The sequence below is a fragment of the Triturus cristatus genome, chromosome 4_2 (genome assembly GCF_964204655.1).
Source record: "Triturus cristatus chromosome 4_2, aTriCri1.1, whole genome shotgun sequence".
Taxonomy (NCBI): domain Eukaryota; kingdom Metazoa; phylum Chordata; class Amphibia; order Caudata; family Salamandridae; genus Triturus; species Triturus cristatus.
In genome coordinates, this window is record NC_140586.1 from 407,225,116 (window position 1) to 407,251,100 (window position 25,985).

The 25,985-nt window shown below is 46.0% G+C and overlaps 1 protein-coding gene across 2 annotated transcripts in view; it reads right to left on the bottom strand.

Moving 5' to 3' along the window:
* Window positions 1-22,766, bottom strand: part of LOC146833942 (uncharacterized) — a 302,258-nt gene extending 279,492 nt beyond the window's left edge. The window contains exon 1 of one of the 2 annotated variants that reach the window (XM_085600109.1): window positions 22,720-22,763. The gene's annotated coding sequence lies outside the window, so the exon portion shown is untranslated. Of the gene's footprint in view, window positions 1-22,719 lie in introns of both variants that reach the window. The other variant, XM_085600110.1, reaches the window with a different exon arrangement.
* Between the last annotated feature and the right edge of the window lie 3,219 nt (window positions 22,767-25,985).

Below are 25,985 nucleotides of genomic sequence, written 5' to 3' on the forward strand. Positions count from 1 at the left end.
GCACAGGACTGGTTCAAATATATATATATATATATATATATATATATATATTACCTACTGGCGGTCGCCAGTAGGTAGTTATAGTTAGGACCTATTATCCTTAGGAAATCTACAACATTCTATTTTGAATAACTTTGGCACTGGTTGTAGAAGCTTCACGAAATTTTCAAAACTCGTGGCCTGCTCCGGTCCGCTCCTATCCTGAAAGTCTCAGGGTGATTCGACAAGCGGGGGCCGAGAAAAAAGTGGGGTCCCAAAATGTGTTTTCCCCATGCAATTTTCCATAGGGACCGTTAGTCGCAGCTACAGCCCGAACTGCTGAACGGAATTGCACCAAATTTTGCAGAAAGGTAGACCTTAGTTCAGAGTCATGACTTTTTCTTAAATGGTGTAAATCCATTCAGTAGTTCCTGAGAAAATCAAAATCACATATACGTCTATGCAACACAGCCCCCCTCCAAATATAAAAAATAAAATAAAAAGGCTATGCCACGGGGGATGGGGTCCCCGGGGCTGATTAAGGCCTCGGGAGGGGGGCCCCGCGGCACCCTTCACAAATTTTAAATTTTTGTAAAAAAAATTAGGGGGCAGGCCCTGGGGGATGGGGTCTCCAAGGCCAAAAAATGAGAAAAAGAAATACCGGAATCGCGCCGGAGGCCACGCCCCTTCGTTTCAGCACTCTGCAAATGCACCCCCTGGCACGTTTGCGGATGGGGAACGAATTCCCCTTGAATACTGGGGTTTCCTGGGGGCCAACTAGCCCACCAGGAACCTCCAGTATGCACCAGGGGGCTGCGTTGCAGAGAGGTGTTCTGAGGCCACGCCCCTTTTTACACCTCTCTGCAATGCAGCTCTGTGGTGCTTAATGAAAGTAGCTGGTGGCGTAGTTGCACCCCAGGGACCCTCAGGATTCAAGGGGGGGTAATCCCCCAATTTAAAACACGCCACGGGGTGCGTTTGCACAGTGGTGAAGGGAGGGGGCGGGGCCTGAGGTGAAATGTGTGAAAACACGTCCTGTGGAGTGTTTTAAGTTCAGGAATTTATTAATTTTCAATCCGGAGGGTCCCTGGGGGCCAACTAGCCCACCAGGTACCTCCAGTAAATGCCACAGAGCTGCGTTGCAGAGTGTTGTAAAAAGGGGTGTGGCCTCTTTACAACTCTCTGCAAGGCAGCTCTCTGGCGCATACTGGAGGTACCTGGTGGGCCAGTTGGACCCCAGGGACCCTCAGGATTGAGGAGGAATTAATTGCCCAACATAAACCGAGCCACAGGGTGTGTTTGCAGACATGTCACTTCAGGCCAAGCCTCCTTCCTTCAACACTGTGCTTACGTGCCCCGTGGTGCATTTTAAGTTGGGGGATTAACTCTATTTTAATACTGAGGGTCCCTGAGGGCCAACTAGCCCAACAGGTATCTCCAGTATGCGCCAGGGAGCTGCTTTGCAGACAGGTGGTCAGGGGCCACGCCCGTTTTTAGACCTCTCTGGAACACCGCTCTGTGGTGCTTACTGGAGGTACCTAGTGGGCTGGTTTGTCCCTAGGGACCCTTAGGATTCTAGGGGACTTGTCATTTGAGATGTCATCAGTGATGTCATCAGTGATGTCACTGACCATGTAATAAGTGATGTAATATGTGACGCCATCAGCAGTGCATTGCGGGGGTGTGAGTTATAGTTCACTGAACTAACTATAACGGGGAAATTTCAATGGTTTTGTTCGACCGAAATGTCCAGCTAACTATAACACCCCTGGAACCTATGGTTTTTTCTGTGAATATATATATATATACACAAATACATAAAAAAGATAGTTATAAGAAAAGAACAAAACATCTTTCATACTATTAAAAGCAATCATACAAAATTGAATTTTGAAAAAAAATAGTAAGAAAAGATAAAAAAGCAAAAAAAGATACATGCATTTTCTTTTAAATTTAGCATTCTGTTATATAATATCACACTTTACAAAATTACAAACAAACAAAATGTTAATTTAAATAAATAACACTACAAATCTTTGATCAACTATGTTATATATATTTTTAAAAGCTCATGATAACTAATTAAAATGTTTATAAAAATGCATGGAAAATCATACAACAAAAAATAGAAAATAGTCACAAACATCTTTTTATAAATAAAATTATTTTTAAAAAACTTAGAAATTCACTGAAAAGAACACAGGTTTCTGGGATGTTATAGTTAGGCTGACATTGCACTCATACAAAACCAGAGAAATGAAGCCGTTATAGTTAGCTGAGCTAACTATAACTCACTACCCCGCAATGCACTGCTGATGACATCACATATTACATCACTCACTACATAGTCATTGACATCACCGATGACATCTCACTGTGGTGTTTTCATTGAATATATATAAAAATATATATTTCTATATATATAAAAAACAACACATGTATATATAAAATACATAATTGCTCAAATATTACTTCTCTTATCACATGTTCTAAGGCATAACTGATAACATCACAGCAACATCTGAAATTACATTCATTGCAGACAACACTGGTGGGGGCACGAGTTATAGTTACTTGATATAAATTTAACTGGTGAATTTCACTGGTTTAGTTTAAAGCAGTATGTTTTAACTGTCATTTTCACCTATCTAAAACCTCCAAATATCCTTTGGTGTTTTTTGTCAGTGAATTTCTAAGGGATTTTCCAATATCTAACTATAACTGTCACTTTAACCTTTGTTTTTTTCAGTGACTTTCTAGAGTTTGTGGAATGCAAATCACTGTTAATATATAAAAGGCAGGCCTATTCAACACTGAGCAAATGTCAGGGTCTTTTTTTTATACTCCTTAAGCCACATGATGGAACCATAAGACTAACCACAGAGGGTCCCTGGATTCCCAAACTGAAGAGCAAAATATTCAAGTTTGGGAATGATTAAAAATGTGATAACATTTTCCTGTGATTGTGGTCTATTGACCACAGGAAATATAGGGTTGTCAGTCAGTCAAAACCCTTTATTCGATTAATTAAAATCATAAAAGTACAAAGTTCATGAAAAAAAGCAACCCAGGACATATACTGTTCCAATGTAATTACAAAAAATCCACAGAATTAAAACAACATACAAACATACATAAAAAGCATACATTAAAAATTGCTCATTGATTGCACAGGTTGGAAGGATTTGCCACACTAAATATGATACGAGTACTACTCAGCTGTTGGAGAAATAACAGAGCAGGTCTAACTTGTAAGAAGCCAGCTTCCTTCAGAATTCGGAGCAGATATTTTTTACGGCTTACGGTGTAGAACTCGCAAAACATAATAAAATGCAAAGTATCTTGGGATGAAAAATCATCGCAATGGCATGGCATGCTACATTCGGGCCTACCCCACGACGGATAAAAACCAAGTGAGTAGTGGATCAAATTAAATCTAAATCTCAGCAATAAAAATCTATGAAATGGATTGGAAACAATACTTAAATAGGGTTCCATCGAAGGAGACAAGAGAAGCAAAAAATGCGCTCTCACACTTGGTTTTAAAAGTTCACTCTCCTCACGATCCATTGTGACCCTATCTAAAAAAGACTGCCTAATCCAAGCAATATCTGCCTTGACTATGAGTGATGGGGATGAAAAAAGCTCAGGGCGCCCAATGCGAGGGAACGCCGCTCTGGCGTACTCCAGCCAGGGTATTCTTTTGGCATGGTCTAAGGCTAGGACGTCATTTAAGATCCGATGGTTAAGAGAGATTTCCTGGTTTAACCAGGTTTTCACCCAGAATAACAATGGGGCCATCTTCAGTTTATCGGAAACATAGCCCAAACCAACCTCCGCATGAATAGAAAAAACAGGGGTTGACTGGGGAACTGAAAGCAAATGACGCAGGAATTTGTTTTCTACTACTTGGATCATATCCTGCGTAACGTAACCCCACAGAGCCGCGCCATAGGTGGCAATAGCCAGGCTTTTTGAGGTATAGACTTTCAGCAGAGCCTCCATTGGCCTTGCCCCCAGCTTCTTAGCAAAACTCATCAGTGCTGAGGTAGACCTGGCTACAGAGTTACGTTTAAGCTTGATTTGTGGGCCCCAGGAGCCATTCTCATCGAAAAGAACTCCCAAATAGCAAAAAACCTTTACCCTGGTGATCTCTTCCCCATTACAAAATAAAGATCTAGAATTAGACTTTTTACTCTGTTTCCCCGCCACCATAAAATGGGATTTCTTAATATTCACCTTAAGATAAAGAGCAGCCATAAAGGAACCAAAGGCATCAAGCAGTCTCTGGAGCCCCACCGCAGTGCGGGCCAACAGGACAGCGTAGTCCGCGTACAGAAGAACTGGTACAACCAGTTCCCCCACACGCGGCGCATCTGCTCTCGGGACCCCCAGAGACCCCTCCAGGCCGTTAATATAAATAGTAAAGAGGAGTGGGGCAAGGATACACCCCTGCCTCACCCCTCTCTCTGACTTAAAGTGCTTAGTGCATTTCCCATCCTGAGTGACCCTCACTGATGCAGAAAGATCCTGATGCAGTGCTGCAAGGAAACTTACTAAAGGAGGGTCAATACCTAATTCCAGCATGATGAACCATAGCTTGGACCGATTAACTAAATCGAAGGCAGAGGACAGGTCCATAAAAGCCATAAAAAGGGACCCGTCCTTCGCCACCGTATATACACTAATTAAAAGCTGAAGATTTAGGCATTGATCCAGAGTCCCCCTATTTGCTCTAAACCCATATTGGAGATTCGATAGAATGTCCCGACTATCTAGAGCATCCCTGAGTTTAACAAGTAAGACCCTGCCCAAGATCTTGACCGCAGAGTCTAACAGGGAGATGGGTCTATAGCAGGAGGGATCATTGCGTTGGCCCTTTTTAAAAATTGGTATAATTAGTGCGGTAGCCCACGAAGCAGGAAACCTGTAGCTCGAAACAGCGTTAAAAACATTGACTAAAATCCTTGCCCACAGACTAGGCGAGAAGCCAAAAAGGTCTGCTGGTACTCCGTCAGGGCCCGGTGCCTTATTACTAGCAGAATCCCTAATGGCTCTCTCCACATCCAGCTGCTCAAAAAATAAAGAGCAAAAACAACAATTGATGGACAGAATGCAGAACAATGTCATACATTCACCCCAGTACAGAGATCTGGGCCTAAATCCATCGTTTTTTTGCTCACCATGCCATTCCAGTTTGAACCCAGCCATATGCAAATCAGTCTTGACCCTGTGCCCCATGGGAACAGTCCAGCCCGAACTGCCAAGCCAGGTCCTCCCTGGACTGGAAACAAGCATCCTAGGACCGGTTTCGGGCTTTCAGCCCTCGTCAGCCAGGATAGCCTGATTCCAGTGGCATGGAGAGCAAGGGACTCACGTCTGAGCATACCCTTCCCACTCGGGGTGACAAATGCAAAAACAACAATTGATGGACAGAATGCAGAACAATGTCATACATTCACCCCAGTACAGAGATCTGGGCCTAAATTCATCGTTTTTTTGCTCACCATGCCATTCCAGTTTGAACCCAGCCATATGCAAATCAGTCTTGACCCTGTGCCCCATGGGAACAGTCCAGCCCGAACTGCCAAGCCAGGTCCTCCCTGGACTGGAAACAAGCATCCTAGGACCGGTTTCGGGCTTTCAGCCCTCGTCAGCCAGGATAGCCTGATTCCAGTGGCATGGAGAGCAAGGGACTCACGTCTGAGCATACCCTTCCCACTCGGGGTGACAAATGCAAAAACAACAATTGATGGACAGAATGCAGAACAATGTCATACATTCACCCCAGTACAGAGATCTGGGCCTAAATCCATCGTTTTTTTGCTCACCATGCCATTCCAGTTTGAACCCAGCCATATGCAAATCAGTCTTGACCCTGTGCCCCATGGGAACAGTCCAGCCCGAACTGCCAAGCCAGGTCCTCCCTGGACTGGAAACAAGCATCCTAGGACCGGTTTCGGGCTTTCAGCCCTCGTCAGCCAGGATAGCCTGATTCCAGTGGCATGGAGAGCAAGGGACTCACGTCTGAGCATACCCTTCCCACTCGGGGTGACAAATGCAAAAACAACAATTGATGGACAGAATGCAGAACAATGTCATACATTCACCCCAGTACAGCGATCTGGGCCTAAATCCATCGTTTTTTTGCTCACCATGCCATTCCAGTTTGAACCCAGCCATATGCAAATCAGTCTTGACCCTGTGCCCCATGGGAACAGTCCAGCCCGAACTGCCAAGCCAGGTCCTCCCTGGACTGGAAACAAGCATCCTAGGACCGGTTTCGGGCTTTCAGCCCTCGTCAGCCAGGCTAGCCTGATTCCAGTGGCATGGAGAGCAAGGGACTCACGTCTGAGCATACCCTTCCCACTCGGGGTGACAAATGCAAAAACAACAATTGATGGACAGAATGCAGAACAATGTCATACATTCACCCCAGTACAGAGATCTGGGCCTAAATCCATCGTTTTTTTGCTCACCATGCCATTCCAGTTTGAACGCAGCCATATGCAAATCAGTCTTGACCCTGTGCCCCATGGGAACAGTCCAGCCCGAACTGCCAAGCCAGGTCCTCCCTGGACTGGAAACAAGCATCCTAGGACCGGTTTCGGGCTTTCAGCCCTCGTCAGCCAGGATAGCCTGATTCCAGTGGCATGGAGAGCAAGGGACTCACGTCTGAGCATACCCTTCCCACTCGGGGTGACAAATGCAAAAACAACAATTGATGGACAGAATGCAGAACAATGTCATACATTCACCCCAGTACAGAGATCTGGGCCTAAATCCATCGTTTTTTTGCTCACCATGCCATTCCAGTTTGAACCCAGCCATATGCAAATCAGTCTTGACCCTGTGCCCCATGGGAACAGTCCAGCCCGAACTGCCAAGCCAGGTCCTCCCTGGACTGGAAACAAGCATCCTAGGACCGGTTTCGGGCTTTCAGCCCTCGTCAGCCAGGATAGCCTGATTCCAGTGGCATGGAGAGCAAGGGACTCACGTCTGAGCATACCCTTCCCACTCGGGGTGACAAATGCAAAAACAACAATTGATGGACAGAATGCAGAACAATGTCATACATTCACCCCAGTACAGAGATCTGGGCCTAAATCCATCGTTTTTTTGCTCACCATGCCATTCCAGTTTGAACCCAGCCATATGCAAATCAGTCTTGACCCTGTGCCCCATGGGAACAGTCCAGCCCGAACTGCCAAGCCAGGTCCTCCCTGGACTGGAAACAAGCATCCTAGGACCGGTTTCGGGCTTTCAGCCCTCGTCAGCCAGGATAGCCTGATTCCAGTGGCATGGAGAGCAAGGGACTCACGTCTGAGCATACCCTTCCCACTCGGGGTGACAAATGCAAAAACAACAATTGATGGACAGAATGCAGAACAATGTCATACATTCACCCCAGTACAGAGATCTGGGCCTAAATCCATCGTTTTTTTGCTCACCATGCCATTCCAGTTTGAACCCAGCCATATGCAAATCAGTCTTGACCCTGTGCCCCATGGGAACAGTCCAGCCCGAACTGCCAAGCCAGGTCCTCCCTGGACTGGAAACAAGCATCCTAGGACCGGTTTCGGGCTTTCAGCCCTCGTCAGCCAGGATAGCCTGATTCCAGTGGCATGGAGAGCAAGGGACTCACGTCTGAGCATACCCTTCCCACTCGGGGTGACAAATGCAAAAACAACAATTGATGGACAGAATGCAGAACAATGTCATACATTCACCCCAGTACAGAGATCTGGGCCTAAATCCATCGTTTTTTTGCTCACCATGCCATTCCAGTTTGAACCCAGCCATATGCAAATCAGTCTTGACCCTGTGCCCCATGGGAACAGTCCAGCCCGAACTGCCAAGCCAGGTCCTCCCTGGACTGGAAACAAGCATCCTAGGACCGGTTTCGGGCTTTCAGCCCTCGTCAGCCAGGATAGCCTGATTCCAGTGGCATGGAGAGCAAGGGACTCACGTCTGAGCATACCCTTCCCACTCGGGGTGACAAATGCAAAAACAACAATTGATGGACAGAATGCAGAACAATGTCATACATTCACCCCAGTACAGAGATCTGGGCCTAAATCCATCGTTTTTTTGCTCACCATGCCATTCCAGTTTGAACCCAGCCATATGCAAATCAGTCTTGACCCTGTGCCCCATGGGAACAGTCCAGCCCGAACTGCCAAGCCAGGTCCTCCCTGGACTGGAAACAAGCATCCTAGGACCGGTTTCGGGCTTTCAGCCCTCGTCAGCCAGGATAGCCTGATTCCAGTGGCATGGAGAGCAAGGGACTCACGTCTGAGCATACCCTTCCCACTCGGGGTGACAAATGCAAAAACAACAATTGATGGACAGAATGCAGAACAATGTCATACATTCACCCCAGTACAGAGATCTGGGCCTAAATCCATCGTTTTTTTGCTCACCATGCCATTCCAGTTTGAACCCAGCCATATGCAAATCAGTCTTGACCCTGTGCCCCATGGGAACAGTCCAGCCCGAACTGCCAAGCCAGGTCCTCCCTGGACTGGAAACAAGCATCCTAGGACCGGTTTCGGGCTTTCAGCCCTCGTCAGCCAGGATAGCCTGATTCCAGTGGCATGGAGAGCAAGGGACTCACGTCTGAGCATACCCTTCCCACTCGGGGTGACAAATGCAAAAACAACAATTGATGGACAGAATGCAGAACAATGTCATACATTCATCCCAGTACAGAGATCTGGGCCTAAATCCATCGTTTTTTTGCTCACCATGCCATTCCAGTTTGAACCCAGCCATATGCAAATCAGTCTTGACCCTGTGCCCCATGGGAACAGTCCAGCCCGAACTGCCAAGCCAGGTCCTCCCTGGACTGGAAACAAGCATCCTAGGACCGGTTTCGGGCTTTCAGCCCTCGTCAGCCAGGATAGCCTGATTCCAGTGGCATGGAGAGCAAGGGACTCACGTCTGAGCATACCCTTCCCACTCGGGGTGACAAATGCAAAAACAACAATTGATGGACAGAATGCAGAACAATGTCATACATTCACCCCAGTACAGAGATCTGGGCCTAAATCCATCGTTGTTTTGCTCACCATGCCATTCCAGTTTGAAAGAATGGTGATGGATCAAACCCAGATCTGTTGACTGGGTGTGAGTGTTTGATTGGTTCTGATGCTCCGTCCATCACCACCCCCTTTTGTACTGCTTTGTTCGCCATAAGTTGGCAGGGTATGCTCAGACGTGAGTCCCTTGCTCACTTTGCCACTGGATTCAAGCAAGCCTGGCTGAAGACGGCTGAAATGCCAGAAACCGGTCCTAGGAAGCTTGTTTCTGGTCCAGGGAAGGCATGGCTTGGCAGTTCGGGCTGGACTGTTCCCATGAGGCACAGGGTCAGACTGATTTGCATATGGCCATGTCTGAACTGCGGTGGCAGAGTGGGCTAAAGAATGGTGATGGATCAAACCCAGATCTGTTGACTGGGTGTGAGTGTTTGATTGGTTCTGATGCTCCGTCCATCACCACCCCCTTTTGTACTGCTTTGTTCGCCATAAGTTGGCAGGGTATGCTCAGACGTGAGTCCCTTGCTCACTTTGCCACTGGATTCAAGCAAGCCTGGCTGAAGACGGCTGAAATGCCAGAAACCGGTCCTAGGAAGCTTGTTTCTGGTCCAGGGAAGGCATGGCTTGGCAGTTCGGGCTGGACTGTTCCCATGAGGCACAGGGTCAGACTGATTTGCATATGGCCATGTCTGAACTGGGGTGGCAGAGTGGGCTAAAGAATGGTGATGGATCAAACCCAGATCTGTTGACTGGGTGTGAGTGTTTGATTGGTTCTGATGCTCCGTCCATCACCACCCCCTTTTGTACTGCTTTGTTCGCCATAAGTTGGCAGGGTATGCTCAGACGTGAGTCCCTTGCTCACTTTGCCACTGGATTCAAGCAAGCCTGGCTGAAGACGGCTGAAATGCCAGAAACCGGTCCTAGGAAGCTTGTTTCTGGTCCAGGGAAGGCATGGCTTGGCAGTTCGGGCTGGACTGTTCCCATGAGGCACAGGGTCAGACTGATTTGCATATGGCCATGTCTGAACTGGGGTGGCAGAGTGGGCTAAAGAATGGTGATGGATCAAACCCAGATCTGTTGACTGGGTGTGAGTGTTTGATTGGTTCTGATGCTCCGTCCATCACCACCCCCTTTTGTACTGCTTTGTTCGCCATAAGTTGGCAGGGTATGCTCAGACGTGAGTCCCTTGCTCACTTTGCCACTGGATTCAAGCAAGCCTGGCTGAAGACGGCTGAAATGCCAGAAACCGGTCCTAGGAAGCTTGTTTCTGGTCCAGGGAAGGCATGGCTTGGCAGTTCGGGCTGGACTGTTCCCATGAGGCACAGGGTCAGACTGATTTGCATATGGCCATGTCTGAACTGGGGTGGCAGAGTGGGCTAAAGAATGGTGATGGATCAAACCCAGATCTGTTGACTGGGTGTGAGTGTTTGATTGGTTCTGATGCTCCGTCCATCACCACCCCCTTTTGTACTGCTTTGTTCGCCATAAGTTGGCAGGGTATGCTCAGACGTGAGTCCCTTGCTCACTTTGCCACTGGATTCAAGCAAGCCTGGCTGAAGACGGCTGAAATGCCAGAAACCGGTCCTAGGAAGCTTGTTTCTGGTCCAGGGAAGGCATGGCTTGGCAGTTCGGGCTGGACTGTTCCCATGAGGCACAGGGTCAGACTGATTTGCATATGGCCATGTCTGAACTGGGGTGGCAGAGTGGGCTAAAGAATGGTGATGGATCAAACCCAGATCTGTTGACTGGGTGTGAGTGTTTGATTGGTTCTGATGCTCCGTCCATCACCACCCCCTTTTGTACTGCTTTGTTCGCCATAAGTTGGCAGGGTATGCTCAGACGTGAGTCCCTTGCTCACTTTGCCACTGGATTCAAGCAAGCCTGGCTGAAGACGGCTGAAATGCCAGAAACCGGTCCTAGGAAGCTTGTTTCTGGTCCAGGGAAGGCATGGCTTGGCAGTTCGGGCTGGACTGTTCCCATGAGGCACAGGGTCAGACTGATTTGCATATGGCCATGTCTGAACTGGGGTGGCAGAGTGGGCTAAAGAATGGTGATGGATCAAACCCAGATCTGTTGACTGGGTGTGAGTGTTTGATTGGTTCTGATGCTCCGTCCATCACCACCCCCTTTTGTACTGCTTTGTTCGCCATAAGTTGGCAGGGTATGCTCAGACGTGAGTCCCTTGCTCACTTTGCCACTGGATTCAAGCAAGCCTGGCTGAAGACGGCTGAAATGCCAGAAACCGGTCCTAGGAAGCTTGTTTCTGGTCCAGGGAAGGCATGGCTTGGCAGTTCGGGCTGGACTGTTCCCATGAGGCACAGGGTCAGACTGATTTGCATATGGCCATGTCTGAACTGGGGTGGCAGAGTGGGCTAAAGAATGGTGATGGATCAAACCCAGATCTGTTGACTGGGTGTGAGTGTTTGATTGGTTCTGATGCTCCGTCCATCACCACCCCCTTTTGTACTGCTTTGTTCGCCATAAGTTGGCAGGGTATGCTCAGACGTGAGTCCCTTGCTCACTTTGCCACTGGATTCAAGCAAGCCTGGCTGAAGACGGCTGAAATGCCAGAAACCGGTCCTAGGAAGCTTGTTTCTGGTCCAGGGAAGGCATGGCTTGGCAGTTCGGGCTGGACTGTTCCCATGAGGCACAGGGTCAGACTGATTTGCATATGGCCATGTCTGAACTGGGGTGGCAGAGTGGGCTAAAGAATGGTGATGGATCAAACCCAGATCTGTTGACTGGGTGTGAGTGTTTGATTGGTTCTGATGCTCCGTCCATCACCACCCCCTTTTGTACTGCAAAAAATAAAGAGGGCATGGAATGGAGTGCTAAAGGGGTGGTGCTACTAGTAGGACTAGAACCACATGCCCCATAGATTTTACTGAAGTGGTCGTACCATAGCTCATCCTGAATTACACAATCCTGGGTGGTGCCCTCGATATCCGAGAAAAAAGGATTATTAATTATAGCCCAGAACTTACCACTGTCCCGAAGGACATCGATAGATAAAAGGTTGTCTCAAACAGAATCCTATGAGCCCTAGAGCAGCTCCCATCAAGCCATCTAGGGGGGTTACTACTTCGGCGAGTATTGGTGGAAGTCAAATCCCTGGAGATCTGTGCACAAATGGCCTCGAAGGCACCTACCACCTCCTCTGGAGTCGAGTGATCATTCAAACAGGTGGCCCACGGCCCATCCATCTTGGCGCAAAGCTCCTCCAAAAAGGATGCAGGGGCCACCTTGGCCCATTTGACCCTACGACCCTGATCTTTCACAATCAGGGGGAGATCTCTTTGACAAGCATGGCGCGCACCACCCAGGCTCTTCGGCATAACCAACTCCATAAATACCGGGTTATGGTCACTATGAGCAGATGGAACAACTGTGTGAGCTAAAACCCTAGCTAAAACGCCAGAGGACAAAAAAATATAATCAATTACTGAGCCCAAGGTAGAACCTTTAAACGTGATAGCCCTACCCCCAGCCTCTATAAGATTGGACCCAAAGATGTTGGTGGTGGCAAGGAAAACCTCAAGGGCCTCCCCCTGCTTTGTGTGCTCGAAATGAGGAGCCACAGCGCCTACAGGCCCCTCATGGGCTTCAAGGGGCCTCAGATAACACTCACCAACACAAGGATGAATATTAAAATCGCCCATAAGGACGATCTCGAAACCGGTGTTTTGTTTTTGACTGTAGTCTAGCATAAAAGATTGCAAGGCGACCACATGTTGCGTAAGGTCAACGCCGTCTCTTGCATTATAAAAATTAATTAATAGAAGTTTCAGGGTGTGGGAAACAAGCCATTCAACAGAGAGGAAATTGTTTGACCCGGTGGCCAAACGGGTGAAAGTGCCCACCAAATTCAGTGAAAAAAGAAACAATAAGCCCCCTTTGGCACGTCCAGCCCCTCCCATGACTGCCGGAACGACAAAGCTAGAATAACCATCCAGACAAAAGTTACTAGAAGGGTCCCAAGTTTCCTGCATGGCAATAATATCATGTTTGCCTAAAAAATCGAGCCAGGATGGGTCCGCTCTTCTAGAGCTGGACCCAGCCACATTCCAGCTAATTAGTTTACAACTAGCCCCACCATCGGAATACAAGGATCAGCTATCTGAGGCGAATCTGGCAGTCAATCATTAACTGCCAAGTCTGACAGTGGGGAATAATAATTGTTCAGGATCAAATTAGAGGGATGTGGCAGCAAAATATTCTTAGGAGGCTGACGATCTTCAGGCATTTGTGGTACCCCAAAGTTTTGGCCACCGCCGAATAAGGCAGTCTTGACAGAGGATAGTGCTTCAAGGGTGGGGGGGGGGGAGTATATTTAACATTACGGGCTTCAACCCGATGATTGTGTGACCCGGAAAAAGGTTGGAAGCCGGGTGGGTAGAAAAACCCTAGGGGGACTGCTCTCATTTCCCCCTGCCTAATCTCAGACCCATCCCAAAACAATCTGTCAACGATATTTGGTCTATTGAAATTAACAATTACACAATCACCCACCAGTCGCTTCGGTCGTCGCCCAACCCACCCCACCCTTCTAGCCGTAATAATATTAGGGGAGATATCCAAACCGCCACAGCTGAGGGCTGTACACCAAGATCTAGTTAACCTCAATAGGTCATGCGTAGGTTCCATTGCACACTCTCGGAGCGGAGGAACCCCAACAAAAACAGCCACCAAGGGAGCCGATTCCGGGGGAAGGTCAAGTGTAGCCTGGCTACCCCTATCCTGTTTCGTGCTGGGGCCTAAGGGTTGGGGAACAACATTGCTAGCCACACACGGCATGTTACTATAGGTATGGGTGGCTAATAGCGGCTGTAAAATAGGAGGGGAAGGGTCCAAGCTCAGCTCCCTACCAGGGGTATTACCCGCCCTTGGGGGGCGTGATTGTATCAATGGCCCTGAAGAGACTCCCATACCCCTCCTCTCTGACCTAGGTTGACAATCCATAGCCTGACTAGCCCCCACTTGCTGTAAACTAATCTCTTTAATGGAGGCTACCAAACTAGAGCATTTTTTAAGCAGGTTGGCCACGCAGGCATTCAGAGTCTCCACAATGTCTTTAGCGATGCCGACCAATAAAGGTTCCAAACGTGAGGCAATTAGGTTTTCTAATAGGTCCGCCGTAGGGGTCCCTAAATGCCCCTCAGAGGTCAACACAGCTTTTGGGGGTTTGGGCCGTTTCGGACACTTCTTCTTACAGTTCCTCGCGACTCCCGCAGTGCCATGGGCCTGTTGCTCCAGTTGATCTACCACTCCCTGGGTAAAGGTAACAGGGTCCCTTGCAGTGGGTGGGATGGAAACAACCACTACGGGATCCAAAGGGATACTAGGTACAACCACACAATCACTAGGATCACAGAGCAAAATAGGAGGTACCAGGCCAAGTTCCTGTTCTGCGTTAGCGATTTCTTTAGATAACACCCCCACAGCAGAAGACAGGTATGAAATTATACATTCCGATTTTCTGGGGACCTTTGCTCTCTTCCCGCTCCCCTCCAGTGACGCTGCTTGTTTGCGCTTACCCATTGTAAAGCGTTAGCGGGTGGCCCAACCCGGCCTCCTTCGGCCTCTGACGGGCGCAGACGGGCCCGCCCTTGGCCCGGGCTTCGCCCGGGCAGCACCCGGGCACGCCCGCGCGCGTCCCGCGCTGCGGGGCACCAGCGGTGAACAAATAGGTCCCAGGCGCTGCCTGATGACAGCAGCGGCGAGCGCCTGGATCAGGGACTGCTGGGAAGTGTGGTCCTGCCCCGCTGGCCGTTCCCCTCACCGCAGCGCTGATGGTGCGAAGAAACGGAGGAATGAACTCTATTCCCCAGCGGTGGCCGTTCCCCTCACGGCGGGCTCTAACGGGCTCTGGCAGGCTCTGGGGTCGTGTGTCTCCCCTCGGTAAGGGTTATTTTTTTAGGTATTTGTGGGCAGCTGATGTATCACCAGAAGGCCCCCAAACCTCTTAAAAAATATGCTGATAGTGTCCCCTGCCCAGATTGGGGCACTAGCATGTATCAAAATATATTTAAATTAGCCCATGAAGGGCATTATGGGAATCTCCTTTCTGGAGCAGTGAATAATAAATGAGCTGCTCCGGATGCTCTATTATTTTTCTTTTATTCCTTTTTTTACTTGTAATTTTGTGGGAGTCAGGGTCCCGCCCTGGAAACCCACAGTTTTTTTTTGTTGGGCTCCTTGTGCGAAGCCCCAGGGACAAATAGCCTCTACTGGCTCCTCCTCAGCCAGCACCCATTGTAAGTGCTAGCAAGAGCGTGTCTCTCTTTTTTATGGTAGGTGTCATGGTGCCCACCGGGACACTAAAGGCTTTCATTTTTTTGTAAAGCCAGAGCAAGGGGCCACCTCCTGCACTGCCACAGAACCAGATTTTGCCTTTTTTTCAAACACAAAAACAACAGTTGATGGACAGAATGCAGAACAATGTCATACATTCACCCCAGTACAGGTCCTCCCTGGACTGGAAACAGGCATCCTAGGACCGGTTTTGGCGTTTCACCCCTCTTCAGCCAGGATAGCTTGATTCCAGTGGCATGGAGAGCACGGGACCCACGTCTGGGCATACCCTTCCCACTCGGGGAGACAAATGCAAAAACAACAGTTGATGGACAGATTGCAGAACAAATTCATACATTCACCCCAGTACAGAGATCTGGGCCTAAATCCATCGTTTTTTTTTGCTCACCATGCCGTTCCAGTTTGAACCCAGCTAAATGCAAATCAGTCTTGACCCTGTGCCTCATGGGAACAGTTCAGCCTGAACTGCCAAGCCAGGTCCTCCCTGGACTGGAAACAAGCATCCATCCCCGTTGGCCATCCCAAGGGCACAATGGCTGCTGCGGTTTCCTGGGGATCCCTGCTGTACTACCTGCCACAGGAAAGTTCGGACAGGGAATATAAACTTTATTGCCTGCCCACACTCTTCAGGGCAGGGAATATAACTTTGATCCAAACAGTTGGGACAAAAAGAAAATGCTCCCACCCGGCTGGGAGCAAAGAAAGAAGCCAGCTTCCGCTAGCAACACAATACGTCCTGGCTCGGGCGGCTGCTGAGGCCATGGGGGCCTTGGTGTTTCCCTTGCTGTCCACAACAGTGAGACATGTTTTGGGTCCTGAATAGACACTAAGGTACCTACTTTAAAAAAATGCCAGCTCCCATCAGCACCCTGTATGGGTGCTTGGTGGGGAGCTAGCTGTGGCCATTTGCCTTAGGGGCTTTTCCATGGCTCCCAGCGAAGTTAGATTTTGTGGGTGCCCCTTGTGGTCATCTATTTAAAAAACAGAAAGACAAAAACTAATTGATGAGTGGCAGGAGTGGCTCATTTATTATTCACTGTGTCATTCAATGAGTGCCCCATGGGGCTTTTTTACATTATATTGTTTTTCCTTCAGGTGCCACCTCCTGAAAAAGTCGAGCACCTGGTGAAAGTCCTGGAAAAATGTGGACTAAACCAACTCTGCTAAGACATTAAAAAATTCAAGCTACTCACTGAGTTCCAACTTAGATTCAGGCCAGTCCTCAGCATGGACTAGGCCATAACACTCATCATGGACAACACACTCAAAATCCTGTACCAAAACAACTCTTGCCTTATGATTTTACTTGACCAGCCCTCGGTTTTCGACATGGTCATCCATGAGCCACTTGAAAAAGTGCTGAAAGGCACAATTGGTCTGACAGATAAGGTGTTCAACTGCAAAAACAAGGAGATGATGGACAGAGCACTGAAACTTTTCAGATACTGAACCCCAGTCACAGATCTGGGTTGAATCCATCATCGTTCTTTAGATCACTTCGCCACCTCAGTTCAGACCCAGCTATATGCAAATCAGTGTTGACCCTGTGCCTCATGGGAACAGTCAAGCCCGAACTGCCAAGCTAGGTCTTTCCTGAACCAGAAACAAGCATCCTGGGACCAGTTTCAGGGCAACACCCCTCGTCACACAGGCTAGCTTGAATCCATTTACCATGAGCAAGGAACCCATGTCTGGACATACCCTGCCAACTTAGGGCAAACAAAGCATACACAAGGAGATGATGGATGGAGTGCTGACAAATTTCGAGACACTTACCCCGATCACAGATCTGGGTTGATTCCATCATTGTTCTTTAGCTCACTTCGCCACCTCAGTTCAGACCCAGCTACATACAAATCAGTCTTGACCCTGTGCCTCATGGGAACAGTCCAGCCCGAACTGCCAAGCCAGGCTGGTGCATTGAATATGGTCCGAGCATAGCAAAACTTCAGTGCCTTCAGGTGAACCACTGCAGTGGCAGCTCCTTTATGGGCACAGAGGTCTCCAGCAGCCTAGTGGAGAATTTGAAATATAGCTGCCTGTAGTCTTTCAGGGCAGCGCAGTACATGCCGAACAATAAGAGTGTGCTGTTCCCCAAGTAAATGAAGGACAAAATGTTACAGCGGCAATAGGAGGGAAATCCTCTTATTTGGAACTAGAGTTCTCACACACCAAGCAAGCTAAGCTAGGTGTCATGCGTCATCATATGGACTTGCTCCTCGTCGGGTCGGCGCTGCAATACCCGACGGGCACCCATAAAGGGGCTCTTTAGCAGAGATCTTTTGTTCCTTGTCGTATGGTGCTGTGGGTGTGAGGGCCCTAGAGGGAAGTGTCGATGTGAAGAAGTGAGTGGTATTAAAAAAGGTTGGATAATCCAAATGAACATTTTATTGGTGTGGATATCCACTTTGTTAAAAAGGAAATGGAGTGGCTGCTCTCTGGCTTAATGGCCCAGTGGAGCAACGATCAACTCGTGTAGTGTTGTCAACATGTTTCACGCTTTACGGCCAATACTGATCCATAGCATTTCATCAGGACCTAAGTGCAAAACTATCTACACATTGGTGGTGGGTGGAGTGGATCCTACCTAACACTCTTCATAGGTGCGGTCACGGTGTTCCACCGATCCTAGTAGTTACCTGGAAAGATGGGGTGACATAGAAGGCAGTGTATAGTGATCAGATCAGGGTATCCACTAGACAGGTAATGTCATCCCGCAAGGCTCATAACAAAATTTTCTTCAGTGAGTGCACAGGGGTCATGGCATGCACCCCTACTATGGAAATAGAAATCAAATAGGATGGCTCACACGGTGGAAAACTGCGCCTCTGGGGGCACAGTCTTTGCTGCAGTATATGCGAGAACACATGGTACACTATCATTATCTGTTTTGCCAGAGCTGTTTAAACTCATGCAAAATGAGTACTGCGCAGTCCCTGCCCTGGATTTGTGAAAGAAACTGATGGGCAATATTGCTTCAGTATCTACAATAATACTAATCAATATAAAAGGGGAAGCAGCAGTGTTAGCTATAATCCAGCTACTCGCACAGGTTATTAGGGGTGACCAGGAGTGCGAACTACCTAAAATTATTGAGGAAACCTATCTGACAATAGGTAGAGATAATTTGGCAGCCAGACCAAGTAAACCACAGATTAAGGGTAGTTTTGAATAGGCCTGGGCAAAAATTTCGTTCCGTTCACGGAAATTGCGATAATTTGACATTTTCACGTTCCGCAGAGAGCGCGAAAATGTCAAAATTTCTGCTTTCCGCAGCTTGGCGATAATTTGTTTCTTGCTCGCGCTGTAAAATAATACATTCTCGCGCGCACGCGATCGCCTTACCTGAATCCCTGCGTTCGCCGACAAGTTTTCTTGATCCGGTCGCGTTCTCCATGAGATGTTGGATTGTTTTTAGCCATTTGCGCTGTCTCGCGACAGTTCGCACCCGCAGTGACGTCATGCGTCGCGCAATCACGTCTTTCTTCTCGCGATCATGCCCCGCGAGACAACTCAAAACAAGATGGTCGCGCCCGCGAGCATCCACATGGGTAAGTTGGCGACCCGCAACCATGCAGAAAATCTCGCGAACATGCGGGGGAAAAAATTCCGCATCTTCGCAATATTTCCGCTTGTTTGCGATAATTTTAAACATTTTCGCGATAATTTGCGAAAGTGGATTTCGCAAATTCCGCCCACCCTTAGTTTTGAAAAGGAAAACTTGAAGCAGTCTTCTGAGTCTTCTAAATAATAATAGGATACTAAGAAAAAAAAAGAGACTGACTAAAGTGTTTACCTCCTCAACAGGAGTCTACTGAAAAGCGGTATAACTTGAGCAACCGTGATTCAATCAAAACATCTGATAGTTATCAGGATACTGATAGACATTCCTTTTGTTCCTTTCAGGAGTCAACCAAAAAACACCCAGAGAGAGAAGGACGATCAGAGTGCAGATCAGAGGAGTACATGAAACTGAAGAAGGACTCACAATGCTATTCTGATTTCATGATCAAAAAGGAAGACAAACCTACACAGTTCTAGCCTCAATTAAAAAAGAAGAAGGTAGCTGGCATTGAAGTCAAGTAAGCCATGGATATTGAAGACACAGCTTCTGAATGGGGAATGAGCTCTTACCATGCTGTTCAGTGCAGCAGAAGCCACAATAGTTCATAATCATCTTATGGAGTGACTGGTGGCTGGCATCAGGAGCAATGAGTGATTACGTCCAGGTGGAAACACCGGACCGGAGACTGTGTGTCCCTAGTCAATTATATGACATGCAACTCAAGCTGGATCATATATGTTCTCTTTTGGCAGAACTTGTCATTCAACTATGACATCCTCTTGGCCGAAGAGGATTGGCCACTGTAGTTTATTATAGATTGCCCCAATGGAGAGAAGATCATTTTACCTGACTTTTCTGACCTCGTTCTAGATTCAGTTAAACATACATATGCCAAGGAGTGAGACGTAGCGCAAGCTCCTGTGTTATCTCACAACCATGTGGGTTGGAATGAAAGGTCCCCATATCACATCAAACATGTGAGGTGCACCCCACAACTACAAAGACAATACCTCATTAAACATGAGGCTAAAAAAAGTTAGAGAGATCCTCATACAACTTGAATACCAAGGTGTAATAGAAAGTTGCACCTTTCCTGTGAATAATCCTTTGTTTTCAATAATGAAACCAGAATTGATATCGCTTAGTCTTAGACTACATATACTTAAACACCGGGAAACAAAGCATGCTTTACAATGCATGCTTTTACCCCACATGCCATTACAACTAAATGGCTTGCTGTAGGGGGTATAAGGTGTTGGATGTAACACCAACACGATCCCTACTGTTGCACAGACTGGAGTTGGAATAGTACATTATACTATTCCAAACTCCAGCACACCCCCGACAGCAAGTAGTTGTAAAAACTTGCGTTGCAATGGCATGTGGGGTAAAAGCATGCGTTGTAACATCATACAACCTTAAACACCACTACACACATATTTGCTGTAGAAAAAGAGCATAGCATGTCACTAATGAACAATATAGTGCACAAAAGAATACACAATCATATTAGGCATATCAAATGGATCTTTCTGCCAAAATATAGTGCCTGAAAGTCAGTACTTGACCACATTCAGCGCTTTAGGTTCTTAAAAACTGTTCTGTCATTTGCCACACGGGAATGAGAATAACCCTGGACTATTTTCAGCTGGTCAGCTGCAAGAAAATTGCTGACCAATCATTGTCATATGTTGATGAAATATTCCTAAACAGATGACGACTTATCAGTACACTTGGCAAGAGTATATTGCATAATTTTGCTCACATCAGTGTAATGTTTCTGGGATATGAGTCAAGTGAAGGGAGAAGTCTTGTGACACACTTCTCAAAAAAACTTCAATCAATGATGGGTATCCTAAATTTTGTCAGGACGTACAATCCTGATATGAAGAATGGGTAAAACTGTTTTATGACTTGATTCATCCAGATTTTCCAAGTACACATTGGGTGTGTAAACAGACACAGATTAAAATTTCAGTACATGCTGACCTGTTTGCTTCAAAACATAGACACATGTGTTAACACCGCAAACCTGGTGATCTGTATAATTGCAGGGGACATCTGGATACACTTATGTAACATTCATTGAAAGAGACTCTGCACCAAATGCATAGAAATCGCAGTTATACACAAATGCAGAGATGCGTTTTGCACAAACAGAAAAATATTGATGGCAGTACAGACTGCTGTTGCGAAAGAAAGATCATTGGCTCAGGGGAAATTAATAATTGTCATTACTCCCGTTCCAACCTTAGAGGCTTTTACAAAGGCAGGCATTCCCAATGCAAGAGCCTTACACCCTAGATGGATACAGTGGGCCATCTCACTGACAGCAACAAACGTAGACTACATATTTTACTCTACACTTCAAACACAAGGATACCTGCGCTATGAACACAAACATCCTCTGCCTAAAGAAGTTATGCCTCAAAATCAGTATGATTATATAATCTACACTGATTTTTCTGCTCAGCCTGCTGTATGAACAAAGCATCAATGTTCTGCTGCTTGTGCAGCAGTAAAGGGTAGGATGGAGAATGGTGAATTCCACCCTCATAAAACATTTATATAGTAACTTTGTAATTGCACTGCAAAGCTGGATGAACTGAAAGCTCTAATTCAGGCATTTGAAAATAAGAATCCTGCACGCCCCACACTTATACTGTGTGATTTGTATTAATGGGTTCAGTCTTACACTGAGTACTGACACTACTGGAGCTAGAATAGATTCCAAGATTCCAAAGGGTACACTATAAAGCACAATCTGCTTTGGGGACAAGTGGCCAGACTTAAAGTAAGTGTGCCACAGGCTTATTTAATTCACACATTGAGCCACTAACATGTAGGAATACATGTTGCAGGGAATTCAATGGCTTATGAAATCGCAAAAGCAACAGAGCAAACTGCTGCAGTAAATGCAATTACTCGTTCTAGTATGAGGATAGATGGAGACATTATGAAGGCTGTCAAAGCTGCATGTTATGGCACCCACCTAATGAAAAGTTTTCCAACTAAATTCTCCTACCAGTTAAGTGTTCGAAACATTCTTTTTACTCATATCCCTGGATTGGGGGATAGAGTAATACCTAATTCAGATCACAAGTTAGGGCTCATCCCAGCACACATGAGGGTCTAGCGCCTGCTAACGCAGGAGTTGGGGCTACAATTTCACTATTGCAGCAACTCTATTGGTGGCCAGGTCTATGCAAACAGAACTTTGTCCTTAAAAGTGACATCTGCTAGCATATGAAGGTTTCCATTAAAGCTCGTCCCCCACAGAAATCTCCATTGATCTCATTCAGGACTCTGTCTTGCGTTTATCTGGACTACTGCAAACCCTTACAATCAGATGGGTCTTACAAATATATCATGGTAGCAGTGGATTCCTGCTCATGATTCCTATGGGTATGGTCAAAGATATTTGTTGATGCTCAAACTGTTATAAAAGATGTTTAAGTCTTCATTCACCTATTAGTTAAGATTCCTAATGGCACTCTCTCCTACTGTACATATCCATAGATTTATTTTCAGTTACCTACATTATTCAGCAATCTGTAACATGCATTTCTTCACAGAGCCTTGTGGTTATCCTACATCTCTTCTTATCTCTCTTAACCACCCTTGATTTTGTTTTAAAAGTCTAACAATTAACTTTGTCTCTCTAAAAGTCCTTGGTTTTTTCCAAAATTAACCACCAAAGTTATATAGCAAAATTGTGATCTACATTTCTTTATAATTCCAATGCAATTTGCCTTCGTCAAAGATTAACATCTGTGAAGTTCAGTTGCTCCTGATTAGCACCTTCATTCAAGTGGCCCTTGTTACCTATGTCTTGCGGTGTTTGTCATTCATGGATCAGGTAGTCCGGGAACAAGACGTCAAATTTCTCAGCTCGCTTTTATATGTTTTATTAATCAGACTAGTTTTTTTGGTTTGAAGCTTTCCAGTTTGTTTCCCTGTTTCTTTATCCTGCTTTGCAGGTCTGGTGATGGTGTGTAAATATTTTCTAGGCTTGCTAACAATGATGAGTTTACTTAACATAATAGCATGCCATTTCAACACGCGGTTAGCAATCACAAGACTTCTGCTGGAGGATGCCAAAAGTAAATGGAGTCTATTAGGCGGTCCAGCCTATGATGGAGCAATGCATTTTACCATTGTTCTCTGGGTCGGTAGAAGAGGTTACTGAGAGTACATGAGAAATTATTACAGAAGTACATGCTGGATCACTCATGTTAAATTGTGGCAGACCACACTTTCAAATCACAGACATTATTTAAAGTGTCATAAACTATGTATAAGTTCCGTCAGCATAGCACACCACCTGCTGAACTAAGATGTCTGGTTAGAGATTGGTAGGTGGGTATTTGGCTGGAAAAAGTAGGAGAATATGTTTTTCTCAATCTAAAAGAATTACTATTGCCATAAAGGATACACCCATCTTGGTTACCCATTACCCTAGTAGTTGTGAATGATATAGTGGACGACCAAGGTTTATTTTGGCGTACCCAACAAAGACAGCGCATAATTTTCCTCATTTCTGTAATGGTAAAAAGGATGGGTGTGGACTAGGTAACAAATAGCTATAGCTAAGCCACTGAAAGATACTAATTTGATCAACCACAGAAGAATGAAAAGATAAATGGACCTACTGGGATTTGATCAAACAAAAATACCTGGACAAGCCCATTCATTCCTTGAGGCATCATATATATTCAAGTCACTGGTGCAAGTGTTCAAAAAGTGAAACTATGAATCAAATTTCCATTTAATGATTGTGGCATTCATTACTACTTAAAGAATCTGAAATATATCAGAACATACTATAAGGTACTCATATAAATGTGAAAGAGCCTCCATAACTAATCTGTAGCACACAATGTTCAAGGCTGTTCACAAAGCAAACCCACATTTGTGAGTAACTAACACATGTAATTTACTCTTACACTTTTGAGTAACTTTACTACATTTGACCATTCACAAAAACTGAGTGTAAAGTTAGGTATCTCGACAAAATACAGAATAAATAATATTGTGATACATAAATATTGTGTGAAGAATATTGTGATGTCAAAAATACCTTGGACAGGAATATTATAGGTAAGAATATTATTTTAAGTGTTGTTTTTATTATTGTTGTCTAAAATATTGTAATATGCAATATCATTTTTATTCAGAAGTGTTTTTGTGTACTGTATTATTTTCGTTAATGTTCATGTTTGTATTAATATTTACTGTAAATTTTTATTTGCAATTTTATGTTATAAAATCTGTTTATTGAGATTTCTTTATGACACTTGTGCAAGACATATACAACTCTAAAGGTATGACACACAGCCAAAAATCACATAACGTAGTCCAGCAAGATGTGTTTAATGTGGCACCAATGCATACAGAAAGAAAACATAAAACATGCAGGTCAACAAGCATCCCCACATGCAAACTCCCCAACTACCTTGCCCCTGGATCCATACTCTATAATGAATATACACAGTAAGTTCAGGCACACTAGAAGCTGATTTCATGTGGAGATTAATGTTGGGCCCCAAGACGACTGTGTTGCTAATGCCTCCTTCAGGTGGAGTATTCAAAGGTAAGTGAGTTCTCAAAATTCCTGGGACAGAAAGTCAATACATGCCCCGCATGTCTTTTAAAATGGTATCTCTATGTGCTCTAGAGCTACTATAATTTTCTCCATCCTGAGAAGGCTCCAAAGCCTTTGGGGCCATTCTCCGAACTCTTTGGCTTTCTCCTTGGCCCAGTTCACCAGTATCGCCAATATGGTTGCATACAGGGCCATCGTTATAGCTCTACCCCTAAGAGACCATAGTGGGTGTGTCAGTGGGTTGGGCAATATGAGTATTGTATATGGAAGGAATCGTGGTATGTCAGTGTGGACCATAGCATCTATGTTATGGAGCATTTCCTCCTAGTATTTAGTTACTTTGGGAAAATACCAAAGGATGTGTATTAGTTTCCCTTCCCTCCGCAGGTCCTCTAGCATGTGGGAGGCGTAACTGAATGACAGTTATAAATGTGTTCCCCAGTATAGTACCACTAGTGAACCATCTTTAGCAGAGCGTGCCTTTCTGAACTATTACTGGCTGAAATCCGTAATATAATGTAGATGCTCTCCAGTGCCCTAGTTCTGTATCCTATCTCTTTTGCATTGGCGAGCGGTCTATAATAGGCTGGTGATGTAGTAGTGCATAGATATCCAAGCGAATGTGTTTGTCATCCCTTATCATGATTACCCACTTCTCAGAGGGTGTAAGAGTCCTCCTTTCTGCTTTTTCTTGGCAGACTGCAGAACCCTGTGTCGAATTTGCTAGTAGTGTAATCATTCTGTCAACGGCAGATCATAGTCATAATCATATTTTAATTGCTCAAAGGAAGCAATACTATCAGCATTGAAAAGGTCTCCAACCCTCTTACAACTGGCATTTCACCAGGCCATATGGGTGGTGCTCGGCATCGACGATGCAAAGTCAGGGCTGTTCATTATACGGGTCATGGGTGAAGGCATTGTTGTTGGTTCTCGAGCCGTTGCAATTCTGTCCCACACGTCTAATGTTAACCAGACCACTGGGGAAAATATAGACACTTTGCGGCCTGTGTTTTTTCACCAGCCATGGGACCTTACAGATGGCTATGCCTGCTTGTTTTGAGGTGGTGCCATTCCACCATATAACAGAGTTGTGCCACTGCGTAGTATTTGGGGAGATAGGGAACTCCCAGCCCTCCCTCCACTATTATGCAATAAGTTCTACCTTTGCTGTGTGGGGTTTCTAACCCGGCCAGTTAAATTGGTCTATGCATCACTGCATTTTCTCTATTGTTCCCACTGGTGGGGAAATTGGGATTGTTTGTATGACTTTCAGTATTTTAGGGAGCAGTGTTATTTTGACTGCCTGGATACAGCGCAGCCCAGACAGTTCTCCCTATCTCCAGCTCTGAGCTGTGGTACGGACAGTTGCAAATGATTCTGTGTAATTTTGCTCTTATCTTGGAGGCCAATAGGTGGCCCACCTTATCACCCCCTGTGCAATAGCATTGTTTGAGCCATAATAGCAACACAAAAGTGGGGGTGA